The sequence below is a fragment of the Ostrea edulis genome, chromosome 2, assembly GCF_947568905.1.
Source record: "Ostrea edulis chromosome 2, xbOstEdul1.1, whole genome shotgun sequence".
Classification (NCBI taxonomy): domain Eukaryota; kingdom Metazoa; phylum Mollusca; class Bivalvia; order Ostreida; family Ostreidae; genus Ostrea; species Ostrea edulis.
In genome coordinates, this window is record NC_079165.1 from 27,688,286 (window position 1) to 27,702,189 (window position 13,904).

Here is a 13,904-nt window from a genome sequence, read left to right on the forward strand (position 1 = left end):
ATAAAACGGTAAACGTCGTAGACCCAGCTGGTGCTATATTATTTTTTGTTGTGTGATCCAAAAAGAATCTACTTACACTAGATAAGGATTTCTACTTAGTTCTATTAAATGGTAGTCTTGTTATTGCGAATAGGAAGATTTCTAAAACATACTGACTAACTGTCTGATTGAACGACCAACAGATATACGCAGAGCAATAGATGATGGGGGCATGAAATGAGCATCACATGGGTAACTCAATTTAAAAACACATGATATGAAAATGAAAATTATCTCCAACAAGTTCCCACATCTGATAAGAAAGTGTGAATGCCTCCTTCCTCCCCGCATCTATATTTCACTGTCATCCTAAACCGCTGCGGTGGTCTAGATGTATACCGATCGCCCCGCATGCGGAAGCTCGAGGTTCGAATCCCGGCCTCGACAGACGTAAGTCATTAAAACAGGGAGTGATAGTCCAATCCCCAAACGCACATTATCAGGTATACTTGTAAATACCGCGGGTCTTTGGAGATTACCTTTAAAACGGATGTTCCGTATCACAGCAGGTGTGGAACTCTAAATAACCCTCACTGTTCCTAGCCGTAAGTACCGAGCATACGCCGAAATTTGAAGCCTTTCACTGGTACTGGTGACATCTCCATGTGATTGAAAAATTCTCGAGAGGAGCGTTAAACAATATACAATCAATCAATAAAAATAATACTAAAACTGAGTTGTTTTTTATTTTAAATTACAGACTAAATGCAAGTTTAAAAAGATATGTTTTCAGTTTATTTAAAAAAAAACACCAGCTAATGAACCTTCGACACGAAGATCCAGTGGGAGACGGTTTCATGTATACAGGTAAACTTGCAACATATGTTTAACATATGATTGGATATTCATATGCTGCAATTTCACCAGTGTAAATTGTCTCATAGACCCTTTGAAAAATGTTTCAATGAATGAAAATCAAATACATCTTATATATTCAGCTTATTAATTCTAATTTTGTATCATTTAAATATGATACATGTATCAATATGGCATTTAAACAAGCTGGAAAAAAGGAATCCAGTTACTACATGTGGTAATTCAGAATGTGTATAAGTAATAATTATGGTATATCTATTTCGGTGTATTTTGATTTATTTGGAAGAAGGGCGGTGACGAGTAGGAGATAGCCGAATTAAATATTTAATAACTTACGAGTTGTACTTGTATCATGACCAGTTAGAAATAAAATATCTGGATATGGCTTGATTTTTTTTAATTATTCCAATGAAAAGGAAAAGTTTTTTCCAGGTGATTGCTCGTGTATTTTCTTCTTCCCGCCAAGCATGTTCATCGCGCACTTTCACCCGACTGTTGATGGGAATGGATGTGCATAATGTCTCTGATCAGAGCATCTCACCTATAACCATTGGCGATTTACACGATACGGGTCTACAGTTTTTATTCAATGATGATCATGAGGATTTAATCACAAGCATGTGATGAAGTTGAAATGAATTACGCATTTCGTGAACTTGGAAATGATAAAATGGATATCGACACAGTCGCGAGAGCCTAGATTTCGGGAATTTTGATTTGAACTTAGATTTAAATGAGGAATGTGTTGAAATTGTCAGGTGGTGTTCAATGATTTATTTACACAGCACACTTTTAAAAAATATGCAAATGATGGTTCCGCCCACTGGTGCATCTCCAGTTATATTCACTTTTTATAAAAGGAAAAACACCACAAACATCATACAAATCTTAGATATATCAAAGTTTGTCCCATAACTGATTTTGACTTCTGTATGTATAAACTGATGACTTAAGAAGTGCAGTTAAATCAGCTACGGCAAAAAGCTTGATATGCAGATACTCGTATGACAGTAATACCCGGGATCTCGGTGTACTTTTACGCCGAGTTATGGCAGTGAGAGGATGTATGCAATGGGGAATAACTCCTTCACACTTTACTGTAATGCGCGCGGAACTGCATTCAATGTCCTTATATCTGTACTTTCTCAAGAACAAGACGGACTGGAAAACGTCATTTCCTATAACAGCAAGACGTTCAGTGCAACTGTTATATTCTATGTAAAGTGACCACTACAATCTATGTAAAATGACCACTACATTCTATGTAAAATAACCGGTACATTCTATGTAAAATGACCACTCTAGTGTTGGTAAAGTGACCACTACATTCTACGTAAAGTGACCACTATATTCTATGTAAAGTGACCACTATATTCTATGTAAAGTGACCACTACATTCTATGTAAATAGACAACTACATTCTATGTAAAGTGACCACTACATTCTATATAAAGTTACCATTGCATTCTACATAAAGTGGTCACTCTATTATATGTAAAATGACCGCTCCCTTCTATGTAAAGTGACCAATATATTCTATGTAAAGTGACCATTATATTATATGTAAAGTAACAGCTATATTCTATGTAAAGTGACCGCTATATTCTATAAAGTGACCACTACATTCTATGTAAAGTGACCACCAGATTCTTTGTAAATTGACCACTATATTCTATGTAAAGTGACCACTATATCATATGTAAAGTAATCACTATATTCTATGTAAATTGATCCCTATATTCTATATAAATTGATCAATCCATTCTATGTAAATTGATCACTATATTCTATGTAAAGTGACCACTATATTCTATGTAGAGTGACCACTATAGTTTATGTAAAGTGACCACTATATTTAATGAAAAGTGACCACTACATTTTATGTAAAGTGACCACCATATTCTATATAAAGTGACCGCTATCTTCTATGTATAATGACCACTATATTCTATGAAAAGTGACCACCATATTCTATGTAAAGTGACCGCTATATTCTATGTAAAATGACCGCTACATTCTATGTATAATGACCGATATCTTCTATGTAAAGTGACCACTATATTCTATGTAAAGTGACCACTATATTTTATGCAAAATAATTACTGCATTCTATGTAAAATGACACTATTTTTTATGTAAAGTGACCACTATATTCTATGTAAAGTGACCACTACATTCTATGTAAAGTGACCACTTCATTCTATGTAAAGTGACCACTATATTCAATGTAAAGTGACCACTATATTCTATGTAAAGTAATTACTGCATTCTATGTAAAGTGATCACTATATTCTATGTAAAGTAATTACTGCATTCTATGTAAAGTGACACTATTTTCTATGTAAAGTGACCACTATATTCTATGTAAAATGACCGCTACATTTTATCTATAGTGACCGCTATCTTCTATGTAAAATGACCACTATATTCTATGTACAATGACCACTATATTCTATGTAAATTGACCACTACATTCTATGTAAAGTGATCACTATATTATATGTAAAGTGACCACTATATTCTATGTAAAATGACCGCTACATTTTAGGTATAGTGACCACTATCTTCTATGAAAAATGACCATTATATTCTATGTAAAGTGACCACTATATTCTATGTAAAGTGACCACTACAATCTATGTAAAGTGACCATTACATTCTATGTAAAGTGACCACTATATTCTATGTAAAGTCACCACTATATTCTATGTAAAGTAATTACTGCATCTATGTAAAGTGACCACTATATTCTATGTAAAGTAATTACTGCATTCTATGTAAAGTGACACTATTTTCTATGTAAAATGACCACTATATTCTATGTAAAATGACCGCTACATTCTATCTATAGTTACCGCTATCTTCTATGTAAAATGACCACTATATTCTATGTAAAATGACCACTATATTCTATGTAAAGTGACCACTACATTCTATGTAAAGTGATCACTATATTACATGTAAAGTGACCACTATATTCTATATAAAATGACCGCTACATTTTAGGTATAGTGACCGTTATCTTCTATATAAAATGACCACTATATTCTATGTAAAGTGACCACTACATTCTACGTAAAGTGACCACTATATTCTATATAATATGACCACTATATTCTGTGTAAAGTGACCACTATATTATATGTAAAGTGACCACTATATTCTATATAAAATGACCACTATATTCTATATAAAGTGACCACTATATTCTATGTAAAGTGATCACTATATTCTATGTAAAGTGACCACTATATTCTATGTATAGTGACCGCTATCTTCTATGTAAAATGACCACTATATTCTATGTAAAGTTACCAATATATTCTATGTAGGATGACCATTACATTCTATGTGAAGTGACCACTATATTATATGTAAAGTGACCACTACATTCTATGTAGTTTGACCGCTATATTTTATGTAAAGTGACCGCCACATTCTACATAAAGGAATCACTATATTCTATGAACTCACTGACCACTAAATCATTCATTCCATATACATGAGTCATTTTGCTGTAATTGTGACTTAAGGATGTACGGGACTGACGATTTTGAAATTACCGCGCAACTCCGAATGACGTAAATAAATCCTATGTCGTTCGCATCTCCTATTTGATTCTGAGTGTATGTTAGATAATATCTACAATGCAATTAATTCTATAGATATATTTTACATAAACTATGACAAAAATATTATTATATTCGAAATAAAAACAAATCGCGTAAATTTTACGACTTTAATTACTTTTCGGCAATGTAAACATAGTGAGACTTTTGGTATCACACCGGTAATTATTTTCACTATATGTTCCTATGAAGGAAAAACATTTATTAAAAATCAGTTTATCAAATTCGTGTCCAATAATTCAGCAAGGATTGTTATATGTTACCTGTCACATCTGCCGACACCAGAAAAATGATACCCTACGCGGCATTTTCTCAATTTTTTTCTCCGCAAACACGACCACCCCCAAATCCACGTGTTTTCCATGTGCTTGTAAACAACCTGTGTGCGCCCCAGGAAGTCGTCTTATCAACTCACAGCAAATAGTTCCCTTGTAAACAAGTGATTATTTCTACAAATTAGATACAATTTCCTAATCAGGGGTACAAAATGTAAGAAAAACAAATAAGGGGAAATGAAAAAAATCGCGCACGGAAAAAAATATTTCTTTTAAATATATGGAACTACATTTCGATTGGTCAATTAAATGAAACATTGAAATGCGGGGGAAACGCGGATTTCAGTCAGCTAAAGCGATCCAGCGTTACATCAAGGTTTTTTGACCCACAGAAGACGATGGAAAGCTGCCTCACCAAGACACCAGACGCTGGATCATCTATATTTGCAATCGCAGACGCAAGACATGTGTTCAGGTTTGTCAATCACTGTTAACAGGTTAATAAATTAATGCCGAGTACGCACGTACGTCAAATAAGAAGAAAACAAAATTGTTCAAGTGCAAATCTTCCCAAAAATTCCATGAAAATCGATGCTTGAAAACAATATTGAAATAGGGTATGAATTCACCGGCGCTTATTAAATTGTCAATGTCAGCTGATTGTTCATAGACTTTGAGGATCTAGATCAACCTAAATTATTTAGCCAAACATACAAAGTGTGTGATACAAGCATCTGCATCTGAGTATGAATATGTTAAAGTATTTGTCAAGTTTTAATAAACATCTCTATAAATTTAAATATCTGTTGGAGGAGGGGTCATATAAAGCTAGGATATACACAATAGATCAGTGGTGGATCTTTGGTTTTACATAAATTGATGAGTAAGATTTTTTCTTCCTTTAATAGTTGATGTTTGCAGTACAGAAAACAGAGACAGGACACTATAAAAATCTACCACCACATACAAATTATACAAACCCAGTGACATGCTTTGATTTATTTTCACTTTGTGCAAAATATACAGCATAATGCCATAAATGGGTCAACTTTTATTTATTTTACTATATAATTGATTTTGAAATCATTTTCATCCACTTATTAAGATTCAATTCATAGTAACCTTTACACCATTAACAGCACAAATATCTCCAGTATCTTGTTTCAGTGTCTTATTTTTTCCCCGGAACATTGCAGCCATACACATATTATATGATTGTGTTCCACTCTTACAAAGGAATATAAGGAAATGGAATTATAAATTTCATTAATCATGCATGTTTTCTGCATCTAATGTTACTAAAAGTTTTTGAAATCATGAATAGAATTTATGTCCAGATCAAATGTTTTTTGATAAATGTTTTAGATTTCATAAAAATGAGTTTAGAATTATGATTTAAACAAAGGTTATTTTTCAATGAGTTATAGGCCTAGCGTAAGATGTGAAAGTTGACTCATTCATGACAGTATGCTGCAATTCTATGCCAGCATGAATGTGTTGAACAACAAAAAGAATATGAATTGTCACTCAGCTTCCTTAGGCCCCAATATTAACACTTCATGTAAATAGCCGAGGTTCATTGATGTATCAGTATTGACTGTTTTTCAGTTCAGTAATTCAAATACCCCCCCCCCCCCCCCCCCCCCCCCCCCCCCCCCGAGTAACAAAAAAAGTAATTTTATTACAAAGGAATAGTAATACACTAATTGATAGCTGACTACAATAAAATCGTAAGGTAACCATGGCCTTTTTCGATCATGCAGGAAGATGGATGCTAGGTATTTTCTGCCAATTAAGTTTAAATTCAGCCCAACAATTTCAACACTATGACACTACTATTATACATGTACAACACTAAATATTTTTTTTAACAAGACGCTTCATTAAAGAAATTTATTTAACATTATTAGTTTTCTATTCACCTAATGTATTATCTAGTTTCTTCGGGCCAAAGTGTCCACTATTAAATGTCAGCTAGACCATGTAGACAGATTCAATGATGAAATCTAGTTGTATTCACCTTTTTTGTGTTATACATACCATGTGAGAGTAAAATATAATTGTTCTATATCTATTTCATGTAAACAATATTTGGGAATTGTCAAGCTAGCTGGATAATTTTGCTGCAAGGCATTTGATATCATGATATCATATTGTGCTTGTTTTTAAAATACATCTGCAAATTAAAGATTGCCCAAGTCCTATAATGAAAAAATGACAAGCATGGTATTATGATAAATATGTACGTTTTTGTTATATGCATAATTTTGCAAGGAACTCTAGTTTTTTTTAAATGCATACATACCTACATGTATATACTGCCCACCATGAATAAGTATACACTCACCAAAATAAGTTACTTGTGCATAAAAAAGAAACATGGGTTACATCATAGATACAGATATTTTGATGCAAATACATAACTCTTGCAAATAAATATATAATGGTAGGTTTTTAACTTTTCATATCCTTCTGGTCTTTTTATTAAAATACTTGATTTTCTGAATTCTCTAAATAAGAGATATTATGTAAAATTTAAATTGAAACTATTTCGAACTATTTACTAATACATATTATTTTGTATTTGATGTGAATATAGTAACTTTTATAAGACCCTTTGATTTTTCAACTGTAATAAATCAATATCACAATTTAACAGACTATATCAAAATATTGAAAGTCCATTATTGTTTCACATATATTGAATTTGTACCCTTAACTAATTATTTTATTGAGCTTAATTGAAAGTTATATTCAGTGAATTAATTTGGCTCTTTTTCATTATATCATATACTATTGGCTATCATTAAGGTACAATGTATCTAGGTTTATATAATAGCACCTGTCAATAAGTTAGTCCTAATACTAAATGCAGTTTGGGCAAGACACACATCAAATATTTGATGCAAGTGTACCTCTAAGTTTTGAGAGGAATTCTTAAATCATTTAAGACGTTAAGGGGCGATGGCGAAATCAAAAGTTCAATGTCTGACAAAAAACTAAATTCACATCAAAATTGGTACCGTATACGTTTTACATAGTTTTCACGAAATCACACCCCACTCCCCTTAAATCTAAATATGAATGTTGAAACTAATCGATTAACAAGTAAAAACATGCGAGTATAAATAATACTGTTATACTTTTACTTCTGTTTAATATTCACAAATTAAAGTGTACATTTAAAATATTTAATGTTCATTACCGGTAAAATGTAATATATTATTATGTGGTTTTTAACAGCCACTTGTCTTTTTTCCACTAAAGTGAAATCGATGTTGGATGACAAAAACTTATTTGAGTTTTTACTCCCCCTGAGGCCCCCTAACTATTTGAATTTAAATTTTTTTCCTGACATTGGTCTTTTGATTTCGCCCCTAAACATGATGGACACTCAACAACCATGGATCGAATTCTGTATGTTGACTCTGCCATTGACCCAATAACCAGAAAACTTACTACAAAATTTATACTTAGTAATAAGTTTTTATACAGGACCCTGCATACAAAATAACCTCTAAAGTAATAATCTTGAATACTTATGATATTCATTGTAAAATTTAATATTGTTTATTTATTCTATTAATATATATCATAGGGGCACATACTTCATTACGATTTTATGTCTTATTTTAAGTTATACATACACAACTACATGTATATAATTTATTGATTCTTTTAATAGATACCTAAAATTGTTCAAATACATGTTGTCAATATTTGAACAATGCACCCACAGGAAAGAAACATGGAAGAGTGTGGGATGCAAACACAAAACTAAACAATAGTAATTTGTCTGCATGTGCATGTACGTGCACGTACGTGCATTGCAATTTTGGTACAAAAAATTGAAAATCAGAATTCACAAGGAATCAACATGAAATCTTCTTAGGATGATAGTATATCATTTATATATACGCAAAATGATAGTCGTGTTGTCTGCACGCGCGTGCATGCACATGCATCACATTTTTCGTACACGAATTTTGTAATCAGTGTAACTTTTTTGTTGCTCATTCAAATGGTTTGATATTCATATTATAGGTAGATATTGAGATCCTTAACTGATCTGCATTGTCAAAATTACCAATCTGCACGCGCATGCACATGCGCTTCTTTTTGATTGGATAATACATGTACTAAAACATCTGTAACTCTCTTATTAATGAAGCGAATGAGTTGATATTCACTTCATAGGTAGATGATATGTGTATCTATATATTGGTGTAACAAATAATGCCAACGCAAACGTGTATGTACATGCATCATATTTCAAAAGTTAATTTTTTGAAGGACGATAATGTTTTTGTTTTTCATCAAATTCTTTTGATTTTGAGGTTTTAGGTGTGTCTTGGTACTCCTTACAAATTGGTGTGGTTAAAATTACTGGTCAACACGTGCACGCACGTGTGCTGATTTCTGATTGGATGATTTTAAAATCACTATAACTTTCTTGTATTTGATGCAAACATTAAGAAATTCTTTCTGTGGGTATATGATAGAAAGGCCTGTACTAGAATGACATCAACAAAAGTACGGAATCATACTCGTGTGTGCGTGTATGCAAGTGCATTGCTTTCTTTTATTTCTTTGCACTGAAATGACCATAGTAAATCATAGTAAACGTACTACATGCAAAAACCGAGGTCCCGTGTCATAGCAGATGTGGCACGAGATAGATCCCTCCCTGCTCAATAGCCCTAAGCACCGAGCATAGGCCTAAATTTTGCAGCCCTTCACCGGCATGGGTGACATCTCCATATGAGTGAAATATTCTCGAGAGGGACGTAAAACAATATTCAATCAATCAATCTCCAGTACAATACTTCCAGAACAAGCAGGCCAATTTCATGTAATGAAGGGCCATGCTACCTTTAAAGGTATAAAAGAGATAATTACAAAAATAGGGAGGGGTCAATTAAAAATCTTCTCAAGAACTGCTGGGCAAGGAAAGTTCAAATGTTCATGGCAGCTTCCTGACATAGTGCAGATTAAAGTTTGTTGAAACCATGGCTCCTGGGGAGTAGGATGGGGCTACAATAGGGGATCAAAGTTTTATATCTGAATATATAGGGAACAAATCTTTAAAAAGCTCCTTCATAAAGCAATAATTATATATAAATATTTATTATATTTAATATATATATTTATTTAATAGTAAATATATATAATGCTATCCATTTCACGTAAATTTTGGAATTTTTTAATTATTCTGATGTCAACCTTACACGTATATTTTTCACAGGTTTTGAATATAATGTCTCCAGTATGGATATGTTTGACGATTGTTACCATGGAAACGAACTCACAGACCAACATGTGTGTCAAAACAGGTGGGTTTTTTTTGGTAAATTAAATATAGTGGTACCCATTTCAATCAATTTTAGAATTTTTAAATTAGTCATACCCTTCCGTTTTTGGGTGGGTTTTTTTACAGGTTTTGAACATGATGTCTCCAGCAAGGATATGTTTGATGATGGTTACCATGGGAACGAACTCACAGACCTATGTCAAAAATATCATTTTCTGATAGAATAGACATAATGCTATCCATTTCACTTAATTTTAGAATTTTTTAATTATTCTGATGTCAGCCATACACTTCTGGGTTCTCTACAGGTTTTAAATATGATGTATCCAGCAAGGATATATTTGATGATGGTTACCATGCTAACGATCTCACAGACCTATGTCAAAAATGTCATTTTCTGATAGAATAGACATAATGCTATCCATTTCACTCAATTTTAGAATTTTTTAATTATTCTCATGTCAGTCATACCTTTCCTTTTTTTGTTTACAGATTTTGAACATGATGTCTCCAGCAAGGATATGTTTGATGACGGTTACCATGGAAACGAACTCACGGACCTATGTCAAAAATGTCTTTTTCTGATAAAATAAATATAATGCTATCCATTTCATTCAATTTTAGAATTTTTTAATTATTCTGATGTCAGCCATACACTTCCGGGTTCTCTACAGGTTCTAGATATGATGTCTCCAGCAAGGATATGTTTGATGATGGTTACCATGGTAACGAACTCAAAGACCTATTTAGAAATGAATTTTTCTGTTAAATTAAAACTAATGCTAATTACTTTAATCACTTTAGGAATTTTTTCACTGCTCTGATGTCAGTTCCATACCCCCTTTTAGACAAATAGTAAATTTCAGTCAATTATAATGTCTCCAGCAAGGGTATCATTGATGTTTGTTACCATGGAAACGAACTCACGAACCTATCTAAAAAATGTCTTTTTTTTCAATAAAATGAGTACAATACTATCTATTTCACTCATTTTTAGGATTTTTTAATTACTCTGATGTCAGTCCCATACATCCTTGGTAATCAACGGCTGACTTGGACATTTAAACCTGCGTATGGTATGGAAGCACGATATCGTTAATCATATGCAATATCGACTTCGGGAACTTCTACGGCCTCGCTCTTGAGCTAGCTTTTTTTGGGGTGATTTTTCTTGATCACGCAAAAGCAAAGTCGAGCGTGTTCAAACCGCTGCACGTTACAAAATCGTGGCAGGGTAGTGACTGATATTTGGTGGGAGGCCTGCTTCAGATAGAGTATGACTAGGACTTTGTGTCCATGTACGGACGGGGTTTCGTCCCGGGACGATGGCGGTTGTCGTCGTGAACGGCGGATGCCTTTGCCAAAGAGGTGCCAAACAATCGGAGAAGATCTGAACGAAGCTTCCCTGAGCGTAGGAAATGTAGCGTACAGTATGTAGGGAATTTCTACTGCTTCGCTAGAGAGCTACATGTAGCGTTTCTACTGATATGGTAGTATTTCTCTAAGCAACGGTGAGCGTGTTCAGATCACTGTACGTTACAGTATTATTATAGTACGACTGTTAGGTTTTAAACCACATGAACTTCTTTTATTTATCTGACAATTATTAAAAAATAACAACAATTTATTTCAATTTTGCATGCATACATGCATTGTTGATGTAAAATCTTAACTCGCACAGATACATTGATTCATGTTCAAACTTTACAAAAAGTAATCGCAACATGATAAATCGAATGTACATGTAAGTTTATTATGCAGGAGGTTTGCGTTTTCTTTTATCATAAAATGTGAAGTTGTTATACAGGTTTATTCAATAAAACACACAGATACAACACAGTGCGTGCTAAGCGTACCGACAATTTGGAATTACATGTGCACACCCGTAGCCAGGGGGGGGGGGGGGGTCGTGGTTTTCGTACGAACCCCCCCCCCCCCCTCCTGAAAACTACTAAGCACTATTAAAGTCGGCATTTTGTTTGAATTGTGACTATTAAAGTCGGGATTTTTTATGAAAATCATGAAAATTCATAGTAAAAAAGGCATGATTCCAAAATTCAAATTAAGTGCCAGGAAATTGCTAGATTACAGGATTTTGCATCAAATACCCCAGAGCTTCTCGCGGTGCGAGGTGATAGACTCGCGTTGCGAGTCTATGTAACAACCCCCCCCCCCCCCCCCTTGAAAAATCCTACCTACGGGCCTGATGTGCGTCTGCACTAATGCAGATCTGTAGCTCTCTTGGAAAATATTTGGTCATACCAGAGAGCTACAGATAACCTCCTTATAAAAACCTTCGATTTACGGCACAGGTCGCTGTATTCTGGCATCACAATATCAAAACATTCCTAGCATAATTTCCTAGTATAGTTTTGTTCAAACATTTATCAAATCCCCATGTGAACCGAAAAGTCGCAACTTCAAATGATTTCGTTTTTAAAGATAGTCATGTTACGTAGCAGTCAATTCAAACCCCGTTGATTTTTATATCTATTCATTCTATCCAATATGAAGTACGTATTCGGTCCTTATTTATAATAAACACGAATATTGGACGTAAATATTGAAAAGTAATCCTAGTCAGTTATGAAAGCCATCAGTCTGGTCCCCGTCCCAGATGAATTTTTTTCTATACTGACATATAAAAACAGAACTTAGCGGGGATGGAACTGAAATTATTTCATTTAAAATATTTAACTAACAAGAGGCACACGGCATCGCATTAAAGAAGATCTATGATATCAATAACATTTTAAAAACATTCAAAAATGGTTTATACATAAACATTCTATATACCAATTTTGGCCTCGCCATGGAGTCAGTACGTTTACCCCGGAGTTCAATTTACAATTTCGGTAGAGGCCTAGATCTTTATTACAAATGCGAGGTTGTAGGGAAGATGCTTTAACATTGATCAATTTTTGCTTTATCCTTAAGGCTCCAGGGGTGCAGGATTAATTGATTGATTGATTGAATATTGTTTAACGTCCCTCGGGAAAAGACGTCACCATTACCGGTGAAGGGCTGCGAAATTTATGCTTATGCTCGGCGCTTATGGCCTTTGAGCAGGGACGGATATTTCTCGTGACACATTTGCTGTGACATGGGGCCTCAGTTTTTGCGGTCTCATTCGAAGGACCGTCCTATTTAATCGCCTTCTACGACAAGCAAGAGGTACTGAGGACCTATTCTAACCCGGATCCCCATGGGAGCGGGGGTACAGGAGGAATATGTGGGGCTGTTAAGTCACATAGACTTTACTCTTACAGAAATAGTACGTGTGGAAATGAACCGGAACAACTCGATGCTCTTTGGACAACTAACATTTCTGTACATTGCATCGGTTCATCACTTATTCATGTATGTACAGATATGTCACGAAAAGGTTTCCGTATATTATGCTTGTGTCAAAGTCAGCCATTGACTGTAAAAGTAAGCCCTTCTCGCAAAAGTCCTATAGGAGTTGTGAGATTGATTACTGATCGTTATCTTCCCCTCCATAAGCATAAAACTTCGTCGATATATTTAAATTTCGAACTGAAGTATAAAATTCATATTCAATTATTTACAAGACACAACACCACTCCACGTTTAAATCCGTAAATATGATATACGAGGGCCTCGTACATGTAAGCTACAAATAAATCACATAATTGCTGGAACCAAAAGTCAGTATATTTATTACAACTGTTATCTAAAGAAGTCTATAGATCCATTCCCAATGAAAATAAAGTTTGACAGACGAAAGAATGAATGGAGAGAGGGATGGGCACATGGATAGGGGATGAACGGATGAATAGGAGGACAAACGGATAGATAGAAGAATGAAGGGAT

General features: G+C 34.0%; 1 long non-coding RNA gene across 1 annotated transcript; it reads left to right on the forward strand.

The window, feature by feature from the left end:
- Positions 1-5,040: 5,040 nt before the first annotated feature.
- On the forward strand, positions 5,041-10,683 carry LOC125682909 (uncharacterized). Its single transcript, XR_008800594.1, has 3 exons — positions 5,041-5,234; positions 10,005-10,092; positions 10,563-10,683. It is a non-coding gene; the product is annotated as an uncharacterized LOC125682909 (long non-coding RNA).
- The last annotated feature ends 3,221 nt before the right edge of the window (positions 10,684-13,904 follow it).